The sequence below is a fragment of the Camelus dromedarius genome, chromosome 7 (genome assembly GCF_036321535.1).
Source record: "Camelus dromedarius isolate mCamDro1 chromosome 7, mCamDro1.pat, whole genome shotgun sequence".
Taxonomy (NCBI): domain Eukaryota; kingdom Metazoa; phylum Chordata; class Mammalia; order Artiodactyla; family Camelidae; genus Camelus; species Camelus dromedarius.
In genome coordinates this window covers 5,972,606-5,999,082 of record NC_087442.1, presented here as the reverse complement: position 1 = coordinate 5,999,082, position 26,477 = coordinate 5,972,606, and the positions used below count along the sequence as shown (strand labels likewise).

Sequence of the window (26,477 nt, the reverse complement as noted above, 5' to 3'; positions counted from 1 at the left end):
TCCACCTCCACACCTGTCCCACTTGCTCTCCTTCCTGAGTCTGCACACCTGTGTCCACCCAAACACCCCTCTTCCCAGAGCACTTCTCACCCCTCCCTCATTAGTATTGTTATTGTTGTTGCTGCTATTATTACGGAGTACAGGAGGACCTCCACCCAGCCCCTTAGTATCTAAGATGCTTCATTTCTTTTTTCTTTTTCCCCATCTCCTGCTCTGTTTTGGTTTCCTTTCCCAGGGACCAGGGCATGGGACCTATCGGAGGCTGTCAGGGCCCTGGCTAACCCCAGGAGAGGCACCTGGCCAGGAAAGCTGCAGCCTCAGATTTCTCGGGGAAGAGGAGTGGGCAGGGCTAAACCTCGATGTCGCACAGCAACAGGACCTGGGACTGGGCTCTGGACCTACTTCTTCTGGAACCCAGAAAGCCTGTGCTGCAGAGTTGTACATTTTCTAGTACCGTGCCATCATTGTATTTCTGTTTGAGACTTTCTTGGTTATGTTGTGCTATACAATTGGATATAATTTCCTACTGTTTTATTTAAATTATTCTGAAGTGAGAGGGGCCTTCCCCAGTATAGGAGGATGGTTATTTGGTCAAGTGTCTGGGAGTAGCTGAGCCCAGGCTAGAACCTCCAAACAAGTACTCGAGGTCCAACTGTAGAAGAATGTAGGCTAGTCAAGCGGCCAAGACTCCAGACACAAATGAGGCGCTGCATTCGGCAATCTGCCTTTCTTTGAAAAAAAAAAAAAAAAAAAAAAAAAAAAAAGAGTTAAGAGTATTGGCAAGTGAATGATTTTTTCCCAGGATTATAAAACAACACTGGATGAACAGGAACACACATCTTGGCCCACTCCTCAGATGATTTCCCTAGGACCGACTCCTGAAAGAGAAGACGTCACTCTTGGAGGAACGGGCTCCTTACTGCGGCTCACAGCTGCCAGCAACATCACCGTCCCTGGGGTGCTCTGCGCCCCGCCCTTCACTTCCCAGCCCCCGCGGTGCTGCGGGCTTGTGGCGTGCACTCTGCGGGGCACTGAATCCTGAGCTGGCAGAACCTCGGTGTGGTCATCGATGTATGGACCTTGGCTTCCAGACTTGCAGACCAGACTGCTGACTTTGTGGATGCGACCCTTTCTGACCTAGCTCTAAAGACCTCCCTAGTCAAGCTCTGGAAGAAAGATGCGTAATAAGCCAGAATGGCCTCAAGGTTACCCGGGAAACCAAATTAGGTCTCAGAAGGTTGCTTCCTGAGGCTGCAATCAGAGCAAAGGGGAATTGAATGTTCTTGAGGGTATTTTCTCAGGCCACGGAAAATTATTACAAATTATTCCTGTTCCAAAGTACCGTCCTGTCTCTAGAGGCCAGAATCACAGCTACCATACTGGGAACCTCGGCGTGTCCCCATGCCCCCCTCCTGGGTCACTGCGCCGGGTCATTCGGCCTCCTGAAAACGCATGCCCCTGCTCCATCGAGTCTCTGGGCTCCGGGATCTGCTCAGTGTGGACAGATCTTAGTCCGCAGATTGAAGGGTGGAAGATACTTAACTTTTTTCTACAAAACAGCTTAATCTTTATTTTGTGTCCCATCCTACTGAGTGGCAGAAATTTAATGAGTTAACCTCGGGACTCCCCCAAACCCTCCCCCACCCGTATCACACCTAAGTTCTAAAAGCGCTTTCCGAGTACCACAGTGTTAGGGGTGGGGTGGGCATGTGGTCCTCCATGTGGTCTTGACCACATTGGTGAGCGGGGACCTTCTGAGCCCACGCGGGTCTTGAGGCATCTCCTCCCGGCCACGCCCGCGCCGCGCCCCCTGCTGGCACAGAGTGGGTGCTAATCGTTATTCCTCCAAATGAGTAATTCCCTTCCCTGTGTTGTTAAAGGCACAAGACCTACCCGCCGGAGGGTGGGGGGAAGAGCAGCCATGGGGGTGGGGGACAGGAAACCATGGTTACCAACTCCATTAAGACTCGCTGCACCTGAACTGTAGGAAGACCCAGCTTCCTAACTGGTCTCTGCGTCTCCCCTCCAGGACACCTTTGACTCCATTACTTACTCTCCGTCCTTCCAAGACATCTCTTACAGGCCTTCCTAGGACCTGGTACTAAGTGCTGTCCCTGAATTGTCACCTTTTCTCTTCACATCAACCCTCTGAGATAGGTACGATTATTATCCCTGATTTGGAGATAAAGGCACCAAAGCTTAGAGAAATCCAGTAACTCAGACAGTCTAACTCCAGAACTAAAACTGGTGACCATATTGCAAGAATTCTTTCTAAAACACGGACTGAATTGGGTCTCTGTCTGCCTGGCAGTGCTGGATAAAACAGCAGCCAATTCTTTACTGTCTGGTTTCTTTCTAAAATATTCAGTAGATAACAGCTCATCACCCATTGCGTTAGGCTGTGAGGTTGTGATACCCGTTGATTAGGTCAGAGCTCACTGTTAGTGATACACTGATCTGAAGAAGTCACTTTAAACCTCCTTGTAGACGCGCCTCTCAGGGGCAGCCCTGCTGATGGCCAGTCCCACCCATTGTCCGCTCACTCTGCTTTCCCTTTCACGGGGTGATGTTATGCTCAAGTTTCAGGGATCTCACCATCCTGAGTATAAAGGAAAGTGGGGCATTCTAGAGGCTGGAGGGAGGCACGTTCCTCCCCTAAACCCAGAGCGAAATGAGCCGTGAAGCCAACCCCTGGGACAGGGACCCACCTGGCCTGACAGCTGAGTAGCTAGATGCTCACCAAGGGCTCACACATCTGTCACCTCGCCTGCGTGGCTTGTGGTGCCAGTGAGGTTGCTGAAGAGTGAAACCACAGTGACAGGTTCTGGGACTGTGCTTTTTGGTTTCACCTTGCTTTTTCAGCAAAGTTCCTTTGGAAGTGTCAGCTGACCTCCATGGTGCTAAGAGGAGTGAGATAAGAAAGTTTTCCCCTTTGCACTCCCTATGTCGTTTATTACTGTGAGATATGCAACCAAATCCGAAGCAGAAAATGAAAACAGTGGGTTTTTTTTGGGGGGGGGAGTGTCTGTTGTATATTTAGATTTTTGTATGTTTAAATTTTATTAAAAATTTGTCTATGAAAAAGGAATTTTTTTTAACTTTTATGATGGTAAATCTCAAATGTAAGCAAAAGTAGTGCTATTTATCAATTATCATTCAGTATATTGGCTAGGTTCGCCAGAGAAACAAACAGAACTGAGAGACAGAGACAGAGACAGAGAGAGAGAACCATAACCCCCATAGAGACAGAGAAAGAGATTTATTTTAAGGAATTGGCTCAGGTATCTGTGGAGGCTGAGAAATCCCGTGATCTGCACCTGCAAGCTTCAGACCCAGGAAAGCTGGGGCTGTAGGTCCAGCCTGAGCCTGAAGGCCTGAGAGGCAGAGCTGATGGTGGAAGTTCTAGTCTGGCCAGGAGCCCAGTGCTCCAGCCCTGCAGTCAGGCAGAGGAATCCTCCCTTCTCCCACCCTTTAGTTCTGTTCAGCCCTCAGTGGTTTGGGTGGGGCCCACCAGCACTGGGGAGGACCATCTGCTTTACTTAGCTTTTTACCAATTCAAATGCTAATCTCATCTATAAATACTCTCACAAACACACCCCCAAAAGTATGTTTAACCAAATATCTGTGTGCCCTGTGACCCAGTAAACTTGACATGTGAAATTAACCATCACATTTCCTGTAACATTTTCAACATGCCCAATCTGGTTAGGTCTAGAGGCTTGGTCAGATCCATGTTCCATGTTTTTGCCAAGAAGACATCACTGGAAATTCTTCCTTTGTGTAAGGATGCTCATCCAGTCTGTTTGTCTCTCTTTTTGTGAAATTAAGATTAACTGGTGTGTTGAGGTGTTGTTAATGTCATTATAAAAGTCCCCATCAAATATTCATCTCATAGTTTTTTGGCAGGTAAGCAAGGTGATACTTGCTTAGGTCCATTATTTCATTAAGAGTTGCAAATGGTTTTATTCAAATTCTCTACATTTATTAGCTCAAATTCCTTTATAAGGAAGAATTTTCTTTCTTTTGAAGTACTCAGTTATTTTAGTCATAATATTTTGCTATGAGTCACATTGCCCTTAGTAAAAGTCCAATATAATTTTTCTTTTCTTTTTTTTAATTGACGTATAATCAGTTTATAATGTGTTAATTTCTGGTGCACAGTGTAGTGATTCAGTTTTATATACATATATATATAAAGTATATGATATATATAAAGTATATGAAAAGGAATATATATATATGTTCCTTTTCATATTCTTTTTCATTATAGGCTTTTACAAGGTATTGAATATAGTTCCCTGTGCTACACATTAGGACTTTGTTGGTTAGCTCTTTTATATATAGTAGGTAGTATCTGCAAATCCCAAACTCCTACTTTATCCCTCCACACTGCCCTTCCCCTTCTGGTAACCATAAGTTTGTTTTCTACATCTGTGAGTCTGTTTCTGTGTTGTAAATACATTTGTGCCATTTTTTTAGATTCCACATATAAGTGATATCATGTGGTATTTTTCTTTCTCTTTCTGACTTACTTCACTTAGTATTACAATCTCCAGGTCCATCCATGTTGCTGCAAATGTCATTATTTTATTCTTTTTCATGGCTGAGTGGTATTCCTTTGTGTATATGTACCACAACTTCTTTATCCAATCATCTGTTATTGGAAATTTACATTGCTTCCATGTCTTGGCCATTGTAAATAATGAGGAAGAATTTTCTTTATCAACTATTTTGTTCTGTTGGAATATAATTAATATAGAAGATGTAGAACAAATGCTTGATTCTTTCCTTTCACTCACGAGTTTTCAGAATAATGAACTGATTCCTTAGCAACCTCCAAATTCAACAGTGAGGGCTCCCTCCAGTAGTCTTTGTGAATTTCCTTGTTTTCTGTATGGGTGAGCGTGAACATGTGTGTGTATGGGCGCAGGCAAAATGAAATCACCAGGCTGGATGGGCTCCCAGGAGATGCCTTTAAATAGACATCAAGGCCATTCCTGGAGAGTGACTTGTAGTTGTGTGTAAGGTGGGAAGGATCAAAGGCTTGATTCGCAGTGCAGGGAGGTGGGCCTCGGGGGAGGACGGTTCACTGGAGCTGCTCAGGAAAGGAGGGACGGCAGCAGGAGGCTGACTCCCAGCAGCACACAGAGCTTTTGAGGATAACTCCTGCAGAACCAGGAAGGGCCTTGGCAAAGTCCTGGGCTCAGCCCTGAGGGAGTGGGGCCCCAGGGGAGCTGCTTGCCTCCAAATGGCCTGAGCAGACCTGGGCTCGGAGCGAGTCTCTGTGCCCAGCAGCAGACTGCCCAGACCCTGGATTCTGGCAAAACACAGCAGAAAAGGCAAAGACATTCAAATTACTCATGCTGGATTCCCCACCAATCTTGGTGGGTGAGACCTCATTTAATTTGATTATTTATTTAAATTGAAATATAATTGATTTACAACATTATATTAGTTGCTGGTGTATAGCATAGTGATTCAGGCCAGTCCTGTATGTGCGTGTATATATATATATATATATATATATATTCTTTTTCATTTTAGGTTATTACAAGCTACTGAACATAGTCCCCTTAATCTGACTATTTTTAAATTTTAAGTTGTACTTTAAAAAGGTAAATACTGAACTCACAGAATTCATGTGATATAGTGTTCAAAAGGTACAAAAAAGTATGCAGCTGGAAGCATCCAAGATGTCCTTCAGCAGGTGGATAGATAAATAAATTGTGGTCCATCAGACAAGGGAATATTATTTGACACTGAAAAGAAAGGCACTATTAAGCGAAGAAAAGACATGAAGGAAACTTCAATGCGTATTCCTAAGTAAAAGAAGCCAGTCTGAAAAGGCTGTATACTATTTGTCATTCTAGAAAAGGCAAAACTATGGTGAGAGTGAAAAGATCAGTGGTTTCAGGGGCTTGGGGGACAGAGAGATAGCTATACAGGCGGAGCACAGAGGATTTTTAGGGTAGTGAAAATACTCTATATGAGACTGTAATGAGGGAGACATGTTATTATGCATTTGTCCAAACCCACAGAATGTACAACACAAGAGTGAACCCTGATGTTAACTGTGGACTTTGGTGACTATGTGTCACTGCATGTTCATCCATTGTAACAACAGTACCACTCCAGCTGGGGATGTTGATACGGGGGAAGTTATGCAAATGCAGGGACAGGGGACACATGGGAAATCTCTGTAACTTCCTCTCAATTTTGCTGTGAACCTAAAACTCTAAAAAAAAACTTAATAAATACATAAATTTAAAGAATAAAATGAAGAAAAAAACGTATGCAGTGAAAATTCTCCCTCTCTCATCTAATGAGACTGCCAGTGTCCCTGGAGGAGCGCATGTCAAGTTTCTTACGTAGTCTTCCACAGATAGTCTGCACATGTGGCTAATGAATGCAGTTTCTCCCTGACTTTATTTATAAACACAAATGGTAGAACAAACATACATATGTGACTACTTTTTTCACCTAATTTAATTTTGTATAAATAGTGGCATTGCTTACCTGAGCCATTTCTTTTTATAGGACTCAAATGGCTTGAGTCCCTGGATGCCTTCCAGGCAGGAATGAGGGAAAGTTTCCAGCTGAAACATCACTCACACATATCTTCATCCTGGTGTATCACCAGGCAGCCCTCTGAGGTAAAGGGAAATTTGGGATAACTAAAGTGGGTACCTGGATTTGAACCAGGGACCTCCTGATGTGCAGTCATAATGCTCTACCCCTGAGCTATACCCACTACTGGAATAGTTACTGTGTCTCCTCAGGACTTCTTACTTCGTTAGTCACACAGAAGACACTGGAGGTAATTTAAAGACCTACTGCTTATTGAACACTTACACGTGCTAGATAAACTGTTCTGAGACCTTCATATACTGTATACAGTTTTGAAAATGATTTTTGGTAGGGCTATTTCCACCACCATCACCACCACACTCATCACGGGTGACAGTGACATTTGTCATTTAAGCAACATGCCTCAATCATGAAGCGTAAGTGACAGAATCAGGACTCTAAGGACCACTGCTCTATCCTGTCTCAACTCAGCTGCCCTTGGAGGGTGGCCTTCAGGGCCAACCCTGCGACACCCAGCAGCCCCTCTCCCCCTATCTCCCTGCAGACTCTCCCCCTTTTATGACGGGGTTGCCAGGGAAGCAGGGTGGTCACCTAACCCAGTGCTTTGAGAGGATCCACCAGAGGCTTCTGAAAGTCGGGTGCTTGAACTGAGGTTTCCTAAGTTTTTGAGTGAATTAGCCTTTGTATGAGGAACACTTTCACGTGGCACAGAATTGAAAACATATGAAACAGCATGCAGAGAAAAATTAAGACTTCATTCCATCCCTGTCACCCACCCACCATGTAACCTCTCACTGGTTTCTTGTTGTGTAGACACCTTTGAAAGGGACTGTTTTTCTTAGAGCCCCAGGGTAGCTTAATTTTAGTTTACTGTAGTGCTTACCTCTGTATACAAATATGTACACAAAACTATCCAAATGTTTTGTACTCACAGTTTTATACACTATTAAGGCAAAACAATTTTAGAAATCAATACAAACAAAATCACAAACCCAATAACATTCAAGTTAATAGCAACTCAAATGAAATAGTTTTGCTAGAAGAGGCTCTTGGCAATGGGCTTGCAAAGCTGACCATACCTGGAGACCCTGCTGGCCCCCAGCTCGTCTCTGAAACTGCCTCTGCTAATGATACAGGAACATGGGGCATCAGAGGATGGCCGTGTCCCAGGTCTTGGGCGAGTCCCTGGGATGCACCCCATCAAGCGAGGGTCCTTGGCTTTGCACAGGAAAGAATTCAAGAGTGAGCCATAGCTGAGTAAAGGTAGATTTATTCAGAGAGATACACACTCCATAGACAGAGTGCGGGCTGTCTCAGAAGGCAAGAGAAAGGCCACAAGGTACAGGCTTGTTAGTTTTTATGGGCTTGGTAACTTCATAAGCTAGTAAGTGGTAGGATTATTCCAACTACTTTGGGGAAGGGCTGGGCTTTCCAGGAATTGGGCCACCACCCACTTTTTGACCTTTTATGGTCTGCCTTGAAACTGCCATGGCACCTGTGGGAGCGCCATTTAGCAGCTATTGTGTTACCATGAGCGTATAATGAAGCCCAACGTCCACTGGGAGTTGACTCTCCCGCCATCTTGGTGCTAATGGCTATGTCATTCCCTGGAGGGTTGTGCCTGCCCCCTTCCCTCCTGTTTCACTAGCGCACCCAGTGATGGCCTCTCACAGCGCAAATTCATCTCTCATAGGCTGAAGTCGGCCCCTGTTCTCCTGTCGCCTGAAGTGTCAGCACAGTGTGGTGCCAACGTGGTCATAAACAGGGCACACTCCAGCCCTGGCATCAGATTACAAGATGGCCTTGAAAAGAAGCCATAGTGTGCCTTGATCTAAACGGTTGAGATTGTTATTAAAATATGAATAGAAACTTTTAAAGATTCTTAGGCAAACTCAAGAACCACTGAGAAACACTGATCTAGCTGTCCCCTTCGTGCCCGGGCACATTTGGGCTGCAGACAAGGGTCAGGACCAGGCCTCAGTGGTTTTGATTTCTACTCCAGAATCTAAACCCGGGTCTCTCTCCTTTCACTTTCTTCTGCCCCCTCCTTTCCCACCCCACCCCCTTCACATCCACCCTCTCCCCAGCCAGGGAGAGGAGCCTTTCCAAGTAAAAACCCCATCCCAGGGAATGTGAGGAGATCAACTGAAGAACTACAAAGTCTTTGTTTAGTAAGGCCCCCTAAGCCTGTCCCTGGGACAGTCCTGCTTTCAGATCTGCTGTCCTGGCATCTGGTTCATGGAGTCAAAGTGAAGCTTTGGACGTTCATTTTGTCAAAGGTGAAACATCTGACCTTACCAGGAATGCTGTTATAAACTCCATTAAAAAGTTCAGTAGAAAACAGAACTCTTCATTTCTGCAGTCATAAGACAAGAATGCAATTTTTGGAGCACAGCGTTGTGATATAAACAATGTTCTTAGCGAGGGAGTCTTCGGTAAGTTCTAAGCAAATTAAATAGCAATGTCGTTGGCCCCGTGGTGCACACGCAATTTCCAAGTGCATCCAGACAAGCTGTGAGAGTCTACCAATTCACATAAAAGCAGAATGTGTTTTTAAAAAAGTTTTCCAAAAAGTAAATTATTTTTGTAACAGAGCTGATTTAATACAAGAAAATATTTCATGATGGCAATATGTATAAGAAAGTACAAGTAGCTACTGAATAGGACTTTTCTGTAGGTCCACCAGTATAATCCATTACTTGGACACATCTTCCCTAATGCCAATAAGATTTTAGAAACGTTCAAGCCATTGAAGACCTACTTTGTGAACTAATCTAAGTGTCCTGCAATGGTATTGGTATTAAACATTTTTTTGTAAACATGTGTACCAAAAATTGTTGTTGCATTTCGCACAGATCTGTTGGAAATCTTTAACCAAAGCAAGACAGAAATTGAACAAATTAAACAATGAATGTTCAAAAATGGTGTACCAGATTGAATTCTGAAATTCTAAAATTTCGCCTGCAACTCAGAAGACTCTTTGGCTGGAGCTCCTCATTTAAATTGGATACATTTACATTCTGTACCCGAAGGGAATTAAATTGTCAAAGCTTATGATTCTGCAGCATCTAAATTTGGTGAGTTAGTCAAAAGAATCATACTCTTCAAGAGCTTTGCCTTATAAATGTTTTTGTGGAAGAAACATACCTTGAATGGAAACAAAAAGACAATATCTGTGAAAATTCTGTGTCTAAAATAATTACACGTTGCTATATATAAAATAGACAAACAGCAAGTTTCTGCTGTACAGCACAGGGAACTATAGCCAATGTCTTGTGGTGACCTGCAATGAAAAAGAATCTGAAAAGGGATATACATATGTTCATGTAAGACTGAAACATGCTGTACACCAGAAATTGACACATTGTAAACTGTACTTCAATAAATCAATAAATAAGTAAATAAATAATAAATCTGCCTTAGAAAAAAAAAAGCAAAGAAGGCAAAAAAAATTTATCCATTGCAATACAATTTTACAACCTAGAATTCTCTTCATTTAGCATCCTTTGTTCTGAGTTACTGCAGCACACATCAAAAGTATTTTCATTAAGCATACTTTGGTCTGCAGAGAAAAATCAGTTGAAAGTGGTTGTCCAGGGGTCTGGAAGTCTGTAGGTCTCCAGCGCCTTCTCAGAGTTATGTGTGACCCCGTCTCACTCTGTCCAGGGAGAACAGTCCTCCTTCTTCTGGCTAATGCCCCTTGTGCTGATGAGGAAGGTGGGGTGGTGGCAGTGCTGGGTCCCGAACCCTGACTTCTGACTCCTCCCTGGCGCTCTCCCTCCACTGCACTCCGCGGAGCAAGAGGAGCCTCTTCCCTGGACCCTGACCAGCCCAACCCCCAATCGCACCCCATTTCCTTGAAAACTGAGGGAAGCCAGTGAGGCTTCCCACGCGGTGGCGCTGTCCGCCGCCCACTGGCGGCTGGTCTGGATGGACAGGTGCCGTAAGAGGAAACTGCACTCCAGATTTCAGACTTGGTCCCCAAATCCCACAAAATGTGTGTATCTCATTTATAAATTTTTATATTGATCACACGTTAAAATGATAATGTTTTGGATGTACTAGGTTTAAAAATATGGAAATTAGTTTCACTGGTATCTTTTTACCTTATTTTTATTGAAGCATTTTTCCAGTTTTAATGAGATAGAATTGATGTATAGCATTGTATTAAAGGTGTACAACTTAATGATTTGTACATGCATATATTGAGAAATAATCACCACAATAAATCTAGTTAACATCCATCACCTCACATACTTACATTTTTCCCTCTTGTAATGAGAACTTTTAAGATCTAGGCTCTTAGCAACTTTCAAATACACAGTACAGTATCGTTAACTCACCACCATGCTGTACATGACACCTCAGGACTTACTTACTTTATAGTTGGAAGTTTGTACCTTTTGACCCCCTTCATCCATCTCTCCCTTTTTACTTTAAATATTCAACATGAATACTAGAAAATGTAAACTCAGATGTGTAGCTTGCATTCTATTTCTGGGGGGAGTGCTGGTGTAGACGACACTGGTGTAGACCTTGGCCTTGGCTAGACTGACCTCGCTGGTATTTCTGAAGGGTTGCCTGTGACCCCAGAGCCCTCTGCTCGGGCAGTATGGTCTGTGTCCCCAGGCTCTGCCTCCGTGTTTTCCTTTCTGGTCTTGATTCTTGGGATCCTGCTCTCTTGAAGGGGCAGCGGCGTTCATCAGACCCTTCACGGGGCTGTCGGGTACGTGAGCTGAGCGCCCTCTGCCTCTTTTGGTAAAGTCCGGACCGCCCTTGAAATCCCTTACCTTGCAAGACAGGACGATATCGCTCAACAGATAGTGGAGTCGGGTGGCAGCCACCCTGGAGCTGCAGGACAGGAGTGGGTACCGTTTTCAGTAGTGAAAACATTGCAACTACTGGGACCGTCTAAGACTACAGTGTCCAGGTTGCTTGAACCTGGAAACTCCAAAAGGGAGCTCCGGTAGGGGGCACCCGGATTTGAACCAGGGACCTCTTGATCTGCAGTCAAATGCTCTACCCCTGAGCTATACCCCCTGGCGAAAGGAGCCTGTCCTCACTCACACCTTTATACTCACATAGCCACACCCAGGCCCTGCAAACTGCCGCAGCCTCTGCCGTTGGCTTTGCGGCCCATTCTCAATCCAGGATGGCCTTTCTGCTCTGAACTTCATCCTGCTTTCCTCCCCAGATATGGTGGAGTAGTTGATTCGGTCACAGTCTTCTGCCCAAAGCAGGAGGCGGCAGAGGCTCAGGGCCCCTCTTGTTACCTGGAGAAAATCCAGGCGGCCTGGAGCTCTCACCACTCCAAGCTCAGGCCCACGAGCCCTGCCGCCTCGTTCATTTACTCCCTCAGCGCTCAGCTTTGTTCTCTGCCCTTTCCTGTCCCTGTGTCTTCCTGTCCTCCTGCTCCTCTTGGATTTCCCACCGGTCCTTCCTCTTGACCTCTTCCCCACTGGCTCTCTTTGTCTCACTGCCCAGACCTCCCCTAGTCCTCCACCTAAATCAGACAGTGTCCTTTTCAAATTCCCTACCTGAGATGTAAACGGAAGACCAGGCCTAGTAAGTAAAAGGTAGACCATTTATTTCCAAAATATAATAGGTGATAAAAACTAAGAAAAGTGTGAAAATAATAGGAGCAACCCTGGAGGGTTTTTCCATTGTAAATATTAGAAAATCTACTAAAACAGCGCCAGGACAGAACACGTCCAGACCTGGGACTGCACCGTAGTACATACACAAACGTAATAGAAGATGATCACAAATGCTTACTGAGCAGTGATGATGTTCACAACAACCCTGTGAGACAGGTGCTGTGATTGGTACCTTAGTTTCACAGCCGAGGAAACCGAGGTGCCGGGATGTTAAGTAAGTCGTCCAAGGAGAGCTGATTAGTTTGCGGGGGCTGCAAACGCAGGCAGCCTGGCACTGGAGCCCACGCACTTAACCACAGTGTTTTACTGCCGAGAGTTAGAGCAGTCACAAATTCACAGGGGAAAAGAAAGGTTATTTATGTAAATTATGCTGGGAGAGTTCAATTTATGTAAATTATGCTGGGAGAGTTCAGTTGGCCATCTGGGAAAAATAAAGTAGCAACCTAACTTCTTTTTGTGTATCAAAACACAGTCCAAGTGGATTAAAGCATTGTGTCTAAAAGGTCAAACATAAATAAAAGTATAAGAGAATATAAATGAGTATCTAATTTCTGAACAGCAGGGGAGGCATTTCGATGGGAGAAATCCCAACAGAAAATACTAATAGATTTGGCAGCATAATCATTAAGAATTTAGGAATATGAACACAATTAAAAGGTGAACAGCAAGTTGGGAAAACAGTCCTATCATTTACAACAGACAAAATGCTACAAATAATTATCCTTAATATGAAATATTTATTAGGCCTTCAAGGATGTGCTCATTCTCAGTAAATCTTAGTAAAACCAAAGAAATGCAAACTAAAACATTACAACATTTTTCACCTATCAAATTAGAAAAAATTTAAATAGTAATTATCATGCCAGTACTGTAAATGGGGACTGTAAATTAGTATACTCTTTCCTGAGGGGAAGGGCAATATAAAACCAGAGACTTGTTAAAATGATCAATTCCCTTTGACCTGGTAGTAATTCTATTTCTGAATCCATCCTTAGAAAAAGCATGAGATGTGAACAAATGTTGGCTCAAAGATATGTAAGTCCTCTTAAATGTTATTTAGAACATTTAAACGACTAGAAACGATGTCTAATATTAGAAAGGTAGTTAAGTGAAGTAAGGTATAGTCCCTCGATTAAAAACTATGTAGCTATTTAAATGTTTCATAAATTCACAAGAAAATGTGACTTGAATGTTAAGTTACGGCTCTCAATTCTGACTGCACATTAGAATCTTCTAGGGAGGTTTGCAAAGCGCTAACGCAGGGAGGAGGGGCAGGTCAGTTAAATGAGTGACAAGGTCACATATTTTCTAAAACCAGGGGATTCCGTGTGCAGTCATGGTTGGGAATCACTGTGTTAAATGACAGAGAGCATTTTGTCTCAAATGTAAAAATAAATAGAAACAAACAAAAAATGAAAAGGAAATATTTTGAAATCCTAACAGCTCTTATTTCCATGGTGACATTGTTGATTATTTCTTCCTTATATTTTTCTGTATTTTCAGTAATGTATTATTTTAATAAATTACTTAGAAATGTTAAAAAAAAAAAAAGTTAAGGACCTGAGAAAAGCACCTCTGAATTCAAGACTCTTAATCTGTAGTCAAATGTCCTCCTCAGGCCGCACTCCTGTGTCCCCTCCCGGCCACTCCCAGGACTCCCTCAAGCAGGTACTTTCCATGCCCTTTCAGGAAGCAGACCTACCTGTTGGGCTGCCCAGGTCTTTGGACCTGCTGGCATCACTGCTCCTCTTGCCAACACATTTGAATTTGCATTGTTTGCTCAATAGCATAAAGTGAGGACTAAAAAAATGAGGGATTATGGGTTATTTTATTTTATTTTATTTCATCTCATCTCATCTCATTTCATTTATTTTATTTTATTTCATTTTTTGTTTGGGTAGACTATTTTATTCACATTTAAATTTCACCAAACACTGAGCTCAAGTATGTGCTAGACTTCAGTACAGATTTTTGAGATGATGGACAGCTTTTAAGTGTTCAGTGTATTAAACACTGCACAATATAGTCAACAACTAGAAAAAAATCTAGGTGGTCTTACAACTGTATATACCGTTATACATTTAGTAAACATGTTTAGGGACAAGCCCTGCAATTTGAGGAAAAACCCGTTCAGGACAGAGAGGCCCTTGGTTGCTGCCAGAATCTTCCCTTGATGTCAGACTTGAGACAAACCAAGGAGGCTGTCAGTGTACAAAAACCACTGAATTCAGGACAAACAGTAGCAAGAGTATATTAAAGAATTGTCTCTTGTCAGTTGGGATTGTGGGGGCCCATCTGCAGTGAGCAGGGCTGGCTGGAGGCAGGAAATGGCGCAGCTCAAGCCCAGGATCTGCAGGTTAGAACAGAACGCTTAGTGCTCTCCTCAAAAATCCCTGGGTTTTCCAAACAAGTTCCTAGGATGCTTTCCCCAAACAGTGTATGGGTGACTTTAAAACTTTCTCCTTCAGTGGGGAGGGTGTAGCTCAGAGGCAGAACACATGCCCAGTATGCACGAGGTCCTGCGTTCCATCCCCAGTACCTCCACTAAAAATAAATAAATAATTACCCGCCCCCAAATAAATAAGCAAACAAACAAAACCAACCAACCAAACAAAAAAAGGACCATGAGTCACCTAATCCTCAGTGCTTGGGTCAAAAACTAGAGGTGGGAAAAAAAGATTAAACACAAACAAAAAAAACTTTCTTCCTCATATTGTCTATATTCTCCAAATTTTCTGCCATGAAAAATATTCTTCTCAAAATCAGAGAAAAACAATAAATATTACAAATTTAAGCATCTTTCCTGCTAGTAATTGCAAGCAGTATCATTTCCCATATTATAATTAATAAATAATTTCTTTAAGACAAAATGAATCGGTGGAATACTACTTTGGGAAATATGCATTATAATTTACATATAACCCATTTAAGCTTTGTTTGTTGTTTTGTTTGGGGGGAGGTAATTAGGTTTGCTTATTTAATTCCTTATTTTAATGGAGGTACTGGGGATGGAACCCAGGACCTCCTGCATGCTAAGCACACACTCTACCACTGAGCTCTACCCTACCCTCCATTTAAGCTTTTAAAGGAATAATTATTTCCTTTTTGCAAATCAGGACACAGCCTTGGAAAGTTTCCAAGAGACTCAATTTCAAAACCTCTTGGTCCAAGTCCAGGGCTGTTATAGTACAAGTCTTCCATCCTTTTGTGGTAAAGGTGATGAGGGTTGAATCACTGGGGATACGTAAGAATTATCACCTCATCTGCCATCTCGTCCCCCTCCACATTAGGATGTGTGGTAACAAAAATATTGATAATGGCTCAGATAAGCTGAGTGTTTACTACGTTGGAGGCATTGCATATACTTTTTCTCATTTAATTCTCCCTCTGAAGTAGATACAATTATTACTGCCTATAAAGTAGCTAAGGTTACCCCTATTTTATAGATGAAGAAAAAGAGATAAGAGGGGTTAACTTTCATTCAGTCATTCAGCAAACAGGTAGGATGCACCCACTGTATACCAGTGCTAGTCTGGCACCGAGGGCTCAGCAGTGAACAGGCAAACCAATAAGGCCCTTGCCCTCATGGAGCTTATATTCCGAGAGTTAGTGACAAACAGGAAAACAAACATATGAACAAGATCATCACAGGTATTGAAAACACTGTAGGAAGATAAAGTAGGGCAATGTGATGGAAGATGGCCGGGGTGAGATGGGCTGGTCAGGACAGTGACAACCAGAGCTGAAGTCTAAATGATAAGAAGCCGGTATGTAAAAATTTACTTGCAGAGCACTCCGGGCCACGGGTAGAGACCATCAGGGCCCTGGGGAGGCACTGGCTTGGCAGGATCTAGGATCGTGAATAGTGTCAACGATCAGCACAGGACAGAGATTCCAGCAGAGGTCAGCGAGGTGGGGTGGGGGCAGCTTAGAGAGGGCCTTGTAAGTCATGGTCAGAGGCTAGGGTGGAGCCTGCACTGAACCAGGTCTGTTGCCTCCCGTGTCCAGGGGCCGCCATCTTGGAGACTTCCTGATGGCTTTGCAGTGGACTCGACACAGGGCCTGTCTCTCTGGCCTGTCCTATCACGATAGGCGTCCCGAGTCCGTCTGTAAGCCCCTGTGGCCATGCATTTCATTTATTCTTGTTCACCCACTCAGCCTGGCCCCTGCCCTCGTGGGGGTGACTTTCCAGCAGAGGAGGCACAGGTAACAGTGACACACTGTGACTCAGGTGCTTCTTCAGATACAATTGTGATGAGTGTCATGAGACATGAAACAGGGCAGGGTTATCGTCATCTGTAGGGTTCAGGAGAGCTTCTTGGAAGCAGCACCATTTCCGTAGCACCTCACCAGAGGAAGGGAAATGAGGTGGAGATGGTGACGGTGGCCCAGGAGGACTGGACAGTGTGGGCGGAGGCTGAGCCAGAAGGACGAGAGAAGGCTGGGCACTGGGGTCGGGGGAGACAGCTTCCCGTGGGCTGAACAGTGTCCTCTCAAACCCATATCCTTCCAGAAACTTCAGACTGTGGCATTATTTGGAAGTAGGGTCATTGCAGATAGTTAAATTCAGATGAGGTCATATTTGAATTAGGGTAAGTCCTTAATCTAACTACTGTCCTTTTAAAAAGAGAAGAGACACACACAAAGATATAAGGAGAATGTGGAAACACATATACAAGGAAAATGCCAGGTGAGGAGGAAGCAGACGTCGGAGTGATGTGCCTATAAGCCAAGGGACACGCAGGATTGCCAGCAACCACCAGAAACGAGGAGAGGCGAGAGACCTGGAACAGATTCTCCCTATGAGCCTCCAGTAAGAACCAGCCCTAATGCCACCTTGACTTTGGAGTTTTTGAGCCAATAGATTTCTGTTGTGTGAAGCTACCCGGTGTGGGGTACTTTGTTATGCAGCCCTAGGAAACTGACACACAGCCCAAGATAGGGCTGGAGAGGCAGGCAGGGCCTGAGGGGCCTGATGGAACTTTGAATTTTACCCTCAGAGCAAGGGAGGACCATGCGCAGACCTGCGTCTTCAAAGGATCCCTCTGGCTGCCCGATGTTCCGGAAGCCTTGACATCCACTGAGTCAGGCCCCACAGTATGGCCCAGCGCACGGTGGCAAAGCCGCTGCCTGTCCCGGCATCACTCACGGGGAACCACGTGTTGCTCCGTAAATGCCAGGTGGTTCTCAATCTCCACCCCTCCCCACAAGAGACCACCTTTCCAGTTCCCAGCTCTGCCTGCTGGTACCCGACCTACATCCCACAGAGAATAAGGTAAAGCAGTGGCCCTTCTGGAGAACGGTTTGGCAACAGGCATCAAAAGCCTTAAAAAAAGAAAAAGAGAAAGAGAGATTGAAAGAGAAAGAAAAGAAAGGAAGGAAGGAGAAGGAAGGAAGGAAGAAAAGGAAGGAAGGAAGGAAGGAAGTGAAGGGAGGAAGGAAGGAAAGAAAGAAGGAAGGACGGGAAGAAAGCCCACACCCTTTGACAGGGCAACTCTATCTCTTGGAAATAACCAAATATTTGAAAATGTGTCAAGAAACAAACAAGTCCAGCCCATCGTCAGAGCGCTTCTCAAGGGCCGCCTCCGCGTGATGCAAACACATCTGCCACTAGCTTAACTGACTTGAGAAAAGTGGGTGAAATGAAGCGCCGAGCGGGAAAGGGTGTGCATCCCTACAGCTCGGGTAAATGCCAGGGGGCCAGCCCTGCCTTCTCGGTCCCCGCGGCTCGCCGGGATTTCCTTTTTGCTCCTCTCTTCTAAGCGCTATGAGCCTTCGGGGCGGGGCACGTCTCGGCTCTCCCGCCTCCGCAGAGCCCTGAGGCCTCCCCTTTTCACCCGCGGGTGCCCAGCACCGGGATCTGCACAAAGAACGTGCCCCGCGAAGCGTGGAGGACTGGGAGGGCCAGGCGTGCACGAAAGGAAGGAAGCCAGAGCGACTCCGGCCCCAGAGGGCGCGTCTCAGGGCGCGCAAGGACGGCTCCGGGGAGCCCGGGGGGCGAAGCCGCCCGCTCGGCAGAGGCCCGGCGTGCCCGCCAGCGCCTCCCGCGCCGCGGACCCCGGCCTTCGGGGACAGCCCCTTCCTCGGCGCGAGACGGCGGCCCCGCGCCACCACCGAGAGGCCCGGCGTTCCTAGAGCGGCCGCGGGCCGCCAGGTGCGGCGCGGGGGCCTCCGAGCCTCCGAGGTCCGGCCAGCAGGGGGCAGCACCGCCCGGCCGCGGCCCCACGTGGCGGGGACGCCCGAGCCAGGCCGAGGGCCGGGCGTCCAGCCAGCGGTCGCTCGGCGGGTTCCGCCGGTTGGTGAGCGGACACTCGGCCGAGGAATTTTTAAAATTAAATTAAAAAGTCATTAAAAATTAAATTCACAAAATGCATATACGTTTACTTAAAGCATAAATATATGCATCTATAGAAATCCAATGTTTAAATTAAAAAGTCTCAAGTGGTTTTTTTGTTTTTGTTTTTCTTTTTATTAAGGCCTGGCAGCATCGCTTACAGACCTCCTGGGAGACGGACGTTGTATGGCCCAGTTCACAGGTGCTGGCTTGAGGCCCAGATTTTTGAGGGAGTCGATGAGTCTCAAGAAGTGATGGAGCTGAGAGGACGGCGAGGGAGGCTGAGGACGGGCACGGCTGTTCCCCGGGAGCCTGGAGCGGGCTCTGACGGTCCCCAGGGAAGTCTCCAAGGGGCCGGGGGCCTGGGATGGGAGAGGACCCTGCCCAGGGGGGTCCCGACGCCTCTCTGTCGTGCTGTGTGCCCCTGCTCTAGAGGGCAGGAAGGCACAGCGGAACAAGGCAAATTACGATGAGAGGAAGCCACGGCGTCGCTGCTGTCCTCTGCAAACAGAAACAGTCTGACAGCTCAGCCGGTAGAGGAAGGGTGGGAGGGCAACCTGGATGCCAGGGAGATGCCAGCTGCTCCATTGCCCTGCAGTCTCGCTCTGCTGCCTGCCTGCCTTGGACTCCTTGTCGGGGAGCTGGGTGACCTTCCTTCAAAGGGCAGGGCAACCCGGAAGGATTTTTGTCATCACTGAGCCACCCTGAGACTGTGGTAAGGGGATCTGGTAGTGACCTGGAGACTCCATCTAAAATCTGGGCTGAAGTATTGGAGGGAATGATAAAATACATTTTCTATGCTGTCTTTTAAAGGTTTTGGATTAGCTTTAATGAAGAAAATCATCTGCATCCCAACTGGACAGAGATTGGGGGTTTTACTGGTGTCTCTTCCCTGTGCATTTTCACCTGTGGCTTATTTGCCGTTCATTTAATGGTTATTGAGTACCTCGCCTGGGCCAGACTCTGGTGCCAGATGCTGGAGTAGGCACGCACATGACCGGAAGCCTGCCCTTGAGAATATCAAGCACATGTGCCACCCGGGGCCCACGCCAGAAGAAATTCCTTTTATTTACCACTCAGTATGAGGGCTTTTGACCATCCTCCACACCCACAGGGCTCAGGAAAGCCCAGAGGAGGGTGACCCTGAAAACTCCCCACAGCCAGGTTGTGTGGCCAAGGGTCCCACGGGGCTATCACTTGTGCCTGACTGCCCCTTGCCTCCACAATGTAAGCGTTTGCTGTAAAAATAACTTCAGGGATCCTTGCAGCTTCTGACAGGGCTTTTCTGGACATCTGTGCTGCTATTTCCTTCTGCCTTCCAGGGATTCTTGGTGGATGTCAGCTTGATAGATTTCACTGGTGAGATTAGAGGGACTCGCCGTATAACCTGATATGAACATCTGCCTGGTAATGTAGAGGTTATAGAGAATAGAAATGCATGTGTACCCCAAAAGGAGGAAATAAACTTAAACCCTGTGGCCTATCAAAGAAGTAAGCATGGAATGTGTCACCGGATAAATTAAACATTTGGAGTTTGGATGGAGACTGGGAAAAATTGAACCAAGGGAGAAGGGCCAGCAGGGTTGGCCCAGGGCAGGGTGTGTTGGAGGCAGTTTCTACCTCAGAGACCCCTCAGGGCAGCCCCCAGGGCTGGGGGAGCCCAGCAGGTGAGTTTAGCAGCTCTCTCCCACTCCCCCTCTGCCTCCAATGATTTGACATATTTAGCTTCTGAAAATGGTTTTATTTAAACAAGGGATTCCAAAAACAAAAGCTTGAAAACACTGACAGATGAAGTGCAGAAAATCTGGCTGATGGTTATAAATTTGGTGAAGATTTTTTGTCCTAACTCTTGAAAGAGATGCTAAAATATACTGTTATAGATTTCGTTTCTACGGCAAGGGAGTGAACTCTTCCAAGCAATCCACTTAATTTTACAGGTGTGGAGATGGTCAAAAGTCCTCATACTGGGTGGTAAATAAAAGGAATTTCTTCTGGTACATTTACAGATGAGACTTACCTTCTCTTGGAGAAAAAAAGGGGTTCATTCAATTCTGAGAGAAGTTTTTATTCTTTGAAACTTTCTTTACAGTAAGAAAGAAAACAATGCTGTTTTCATTTGGGGGAAAAGGGTTTTAAATTCTGAAACTCAATTATGTGACAATAACATAGTAATGTGAGTTAATTTTTTCAGTAAAATGAACACCCAAGCCTGTTTGTATGCAGTTTAGTTTATGTTTGTTCCAAGACTCTGAAGAGCTGGCACAAATCTGGGCCAGAAAAATGGGTCTATTTCTTCTCAACATGTCTACCGTTTGAATGAAATATACTGGAGATTGGTGCTGTTTGGATATGCCTTGCTTTTTTAGTAATACTGAAACATTTGAGATTTATTTTTTTCCAAACTTATTTCAAAACGTATCACAAACAAGGGCTTGGTAAGGTATTGATTAGTTCAGGATAAGCTAAAGTGGGAAATGAATAATAATCATTTTAGCCGGGCATTTGTTATTATTACATTGTTTAGGGGGTAGCTATGCAAACCAACTTACTGCCTTTACTTCTGGGCAAACTTACTGTGGCGATTTTCAGTGATGACAATCAATCCATGAAAGGGTCCAAATCATACATAAAAGTTTTATCTTCAATTTTAGAATTTGTATAATTTACCTGCAGAAAATTTGGTCGTGGAACCATGTTCTTCTGGGATCATACCTCCAGTGGAAGAATGTCACACTTCATAACCTGTTTAATTTTCTTAATTGAATTTAGCTTAAATCCAATTTCAATCCTTTGAGGGCATAACTATAGTATTTGTGTATCCTGAAAATAAATAATGGATTGAATGTAGTTCTTAAAAAGCCTTTATACTTATTAGACTATACTGATTCTAAAAGGAAACAGTATTTGTTGTCCTGATATTCATTATTTAAATAAAATTACTAGGCGGGATGGAAATTTTCCTCGGTACATTTTGTCATTAAAATTCTGCTTTATGTTACCCTAGTTAATAGATAGCGGTGATGCCCCTATCGTAGCATCCTCATGTTAGTTTGAGAACTTGTTTATTATTTAATAAAGAAAAGCAGTGAGTTTCATTCTTTGGTAGTGGTGGAAGGAATGGTGAGGACCCAAGAGGCACAAGTCCGAAAGACTCGAGTCAGGCTGTGAGCGCTGTTTTCTTGGGGAGCAGGTGCATTTTCCTAGTGATAATCTCCTCCCCTCAACTCCTTCTCTGACTGTTAAACAAATGGCTTCTTAGGCCCCAACATAGAAACGAACACAGAAAAGGAGCCCTCTTCCCTTGACAGCTTCTTCCCAAGGTCCCCATGGAAGAGTGGGGCTCAGTCTAAAATGGACCCTGCCACCGAGGCACCCAATATCTGTTCTCCCCTGTTTCGGTGAGCTGGGCCAGGGATGCAGTGTTGCCCTGCTTCTGGCCAGGTCCAGACATGCAGTGTCCATGTGACTGATAGTCAGAACTGCAATTGGAGAAGAAGTACTGGTTTGCTTTCTTTATTAAGGATCCTCGTAGAAGAAATTGGGAGGCAGTCCACAATAGCAGTTACCGGCACACTTTGGGTCCCACATGTTACATTTAAATTCTGGTCATGTGACTTTGGGCTGATTGCTTAACCTCTCCAAACTTCATCTGTGAAAAGGGACATGAATACTGATTTCACAGGTTGTCAAAAGATAAAATGTGCCTGGAACTTGGTAAGACCCAGTGAATCCTAGTGATAATTATTATCATCCCTAATACAAGGCTAGGTCTGATTCCTGCCTGGAAGTTTCCATGTAAGGCCACTTACTATCAGTAGGACGCAGTTTAATTTTTCTTTTCTTTTTTCTCCTCCCTCCTTTCCTTCCTCCCTTCCTTTCTTTTCTTGCTTTGAAAAACTATTTTAGCCTGGAGTTATCTTTTGTAGAAAATAGAAATAGAAGGGTTAGCTTCTATTATGTTTTCACTAAAAATACCCATTTCAAGGAACCCAACTAGAAATGGTACATGCAGAGTTGATTTATTAAAAATTTAAATTTAGAAGTTTCCCACTCTGCCTGAGAAGCAGTAAGAGGCTTCAGCAGCCGAAAATGCTTTCCAGAAAGCTGGAGGAGAGGCCTTGGCCTGACTCACTGTTGCCCTGGCAACAGTAGGGCCTGGAGGCCTCCGTCCGGATCCCTTAATCTGAGGAGCCGCCACAACATTGCCTCAGGAAAGGTCCCCACAGACACCTGGCTGGTTAAAGCTACGCAGTCCGAAAGGAGGGTCAGGGAGAAGATGGCGGTGGGGCTCTTCTGCCCAAGACAGCTGCCGAAAGGTCTCCGTCTGCTTTCCAGACCCCAAAGCCTCAGTCCAGAGAATTAGGCTGCAGTCCCCACCAGATTCTAAGTGCTGTCAAGGCAGCGAGAGTTTCCTAATCCTTTTGTGTTTCTCCATGGAGCCCAGTACAATGCTTTGCACACAAGGGGTGCCGGATACATATCAATGTCTGTGTGGCGATGAGCATCCCCTAAGGTGCCAGACCCTTGCCCACTCCCTGCGCCGCCCCTCCTGCGTTAACGACCGCACACAGACGATCCACTCCTGTCTTAATTTCTGCAGCTGCAAACACAGGCTCCACAAAGCTAGGGCCTTTCTTGCCTCTAAAATTCTTTTTTTATTCTTTTACTATGGATTTTGCCAAATGTATGGCACAGAGCACGATCTGCTCAATATAGTGATTCTCCTAATTCTGTCTTAAATTTTAAAATCTGAGAGTAAATGGAATAATATGAAAGAGGCTCTGACGTCTCTTTTTTCAATAACCATTTGAGTTATTTGGTTATGTGGCCAAAAACACAGGCTTTGGAGTCAAAAAGACTTGAGTTCAAACCTTGGCTGTACCAGGTGGTTGCTGTGTGACTCTGGGCTGACTTACCCTCTCAGTGCCTCAAATTCTTCACCTATAAAATGAGCGTCATGGAGCAAATGGCTGAGCCAGGAGGTAATGGACGGACACAAAGCCTTCACAAGTCAGAAGCGTTCAACAGATAGTAATTCCTTTTGGCTCACGTCTCCACAGGGCCAATGCAACCAACAATTCAGGAATTTGAAAGTCTGACTTTCTAATTAAATTAAGGGCATCCTAGGATAGCAGTGTGAGCAAGGGATACCCAGGAAGTAGGGGTGCCACCCATGGCAAACTCTGGCATGTGGTTGAGAGGGGAGTTTAAAGCCCTGTCTGCTCCGACTTCAAGACCAAGGTATAGTTGCCTGTGTGGTTGGACTTGAACTTCCTTACCCCAAAGTCATTTTCTGCTCCTGGCTGTTTGGGAAATTTCCTTCTCAGAGATTCATTCTTTAGGATCCAACACTAGCCCACGACCAACCCAAGCCTCTGCTTTCAGTAAGTTAAGCTGTCTTTAGTCATAAGCTGATCATGAAATTAGCAAGTTTTTATTCAGACCTGAGGAGGTGGCAACATCATTGCTATGTATTTACGCCTTACATTATTCACCCTGAGAACAATGGGAACTTTACTGTCCCCGGCTAGCAGACGAGGACATGGATGCTCTGTTAATTAGCTTGTTCAAGGCCACACGACTATGGTATTTAAATCCACATCTGTTCGACTCCAGCGTCTGTTACACCCTAGTGACCACCCTCTGTTTGATGCTGGTCTGTGACTGCTGTGGGAGTTTATGGCAGATGGAGAGTGAGAATCACAATGGTGTTGAGGAGTCGGGACAAGAAGAGGGACTACCTGGAGCCCAGGGCACTGGACCCTGAGAAGGAAAGGGTGTGAAGAGGGAATTAGAGCCAAGGAAGGGGAGCTCGGTGCACAGAGGACCCCTGACAGCCCAGCTCCGCGTTAAGAAGTACTAGTCTTTGACTATATTGAATCCTTTATAAACCAGATTTCCTACAAAAAGGAAGGCTCACAGGCCTGATTCCTACCGACTCCACAGTGCTTTGAGGATGTCCTGGTAACAAAGGAAGTTACTCTCTGAGTTTCTACTTGGATTTCACCCGAAACCACCATGGTCTTCTGCTCAGGTCTGAATATCTCCGGCACCCTCCGATTTTCAACTTCCAGGACCAGGACAGATTTTGAACAGCAGTGGCCTTCCACTAAACATCTCCAAAATACCTCTGCTAACATCCTGGTGCTCAAAGGAGCCATCTCCTCTGTCAGGCCTTCAGCCTCCAGGCACCAGGTACATCATCCGTGAACCTGTGCCCTGCACACGCCAGCTCTCCCGGACGTCTGATTACAGGACGTTTCCGTCCCCATCTGGTGAAGCCTCCTGATACCTGCTCACATCGTATCTCTCTCCTGCTCATTAGCCTTCAATGGTGTCTCCTACAAAATCAAACTCAGACTCCATAGTCTCGAAGTCTTAGATCCAAGGCTCCCTCTGCACCCTAGTCTACTTGCAGCCAGCCTCGTTTGACCCTGTTTTCTCTCCACAAGCCCTTTCTCCAGTTCAGTAGGTTTAATCAGTCACTGATTCCGAACTCAGCTGGGCCTACTTTCCACACTTTGGCCTTAGAGAACACCCACAGCTGGAAGGTCTTCCTCATTTTTCTCCTCTGTGAAACCCTCCCCAGCCCACGGGACCAGCTGGATTCCACCCCTGCAGGGAAGCTGTCCTGTCTCTCGGCCGCCTCCTCCCGTGGTTGCCAGTGCATGGGTCACACGCTTGGCACTTCAGTGTTCCCTGCACACAAACATAACTACTTGCTCCTGGATCTGACTCGACTCCCTGGCCAGTTCTGTAGGTCAGGGCCCAGACCTGCCCCCTTCCAGCACTTCACAGCAGCCCTTCCTCTGCCCCTTCCTCTGGCTGCCGGGCCTGATGTCCTTCCACTCTTTTAGAAAATTTCAGTTCCAATGAACAAGTCATATCCTTTCAAATATGAGCTCTTGGGCCATGAAATCTCCCCTCTGGGCCTTACTTCATGCATCTTTATAAAGGAGGGGGTTGATGACCTCTATGGCCCCTTCCAAGTCAATGATGTAGCAACTTTGCCCTCCAGGTTCCCTTTTCTGAACACCCTTCAGGTATCTTGTCCTTCCCTCTCTGTCCCCAGACTCACGACTTCACCTGCCTGCATTCAGCATCTCTCCTCTGGCAGGCCAGCCACCCTGCCTCCCCTAGGAGTCTGGCTTCCACAGCTCACATGGCTGAGCTGGGCACTCCTCTGGCCTCCATGAATTGTCCCTTCAAATTGCCCGAATTCTCTCTGGGTCACTGCCGAGCCCAGGAGCAGAGCAAGAGTATATCATTCTGTGGGCAACGTAATCCACCTGCAGTTTCTCTTTCTGGGCCTCACCGAGGGTGACTGGAAATGAATGAATACCTAACAAAATGAGGGTGCGCTGGTGCATTTAACAAGTGGAAAGAGTAGTTTTGGTGCGACATACAAACAAAAAGTGTTCTGACTGGTGCCTTTTGTGGTTTCCCCATAGATTGGCACCAGGAGCCTCTGCACCAGCCCCGTTTCAAGCCAAGCAGGATGGCTGCCTGGTCTTCAGGGAAGCGCCCAGCTTCTGTTGTAGAACCATTTTTCCAGCCCCTTCCAAACCTGTCACTCTGCCTGCCTCTCTCCTGAACCCCACTGTCCCCTTGACACAGGGGCATAGAGACTGCCTGAAGCAGGAGCTCCACCCTCTCTTAGACTCACTTCAATCTGAAGCTTGTCAGTCCCGTCTCTCCTCTTCGACTTTACAATCTGGTGGCATCTGTGCCCCTTCACCGCCAACACGGAATGAGCACAGAAAGAGGACTCAACGGAACCTGTCAACTGACACTAGGCACATGTCCCTCGGCCATCTTCTCAATCCCTCCCCTTCAAAACCAAACAAAAACGGCAAACAGGAAACGCTCGTCTTTTAAAAATTACTCTATTATTATCA

General features: G+C 45.6%; 2 non-coding genes across 2 annotated transcripts; both read right to left on the bottom strand.

Annotated features, from left to right (window-relative positions):
• Positions 1-6,678: 6,678 nt before the first annotated feature.
• Positions 6,679-6,751, bottom strand: TRNAC-GCA (transfer RNA cysteine (anticodon GCA)). The gene has a single exon. It is a non-coding gene; the product is annotated as a tRNA-Cys (tRNA).
• A 4,805-nt stretch (positions 6,752-11,556) lies between these two features.
• On the bottom strand, positions 11,557-11,628 carry TRNAC-GCA (transfer RNA cysteine (anticodon GCA)). The gene has a single exon. It is a non-coding gene; the product is annotated as a tRNA-Cys (tRNA).
• Between the last annotated feature and the right edge of the window lie 14,849 nt (positions 11,629-26,477).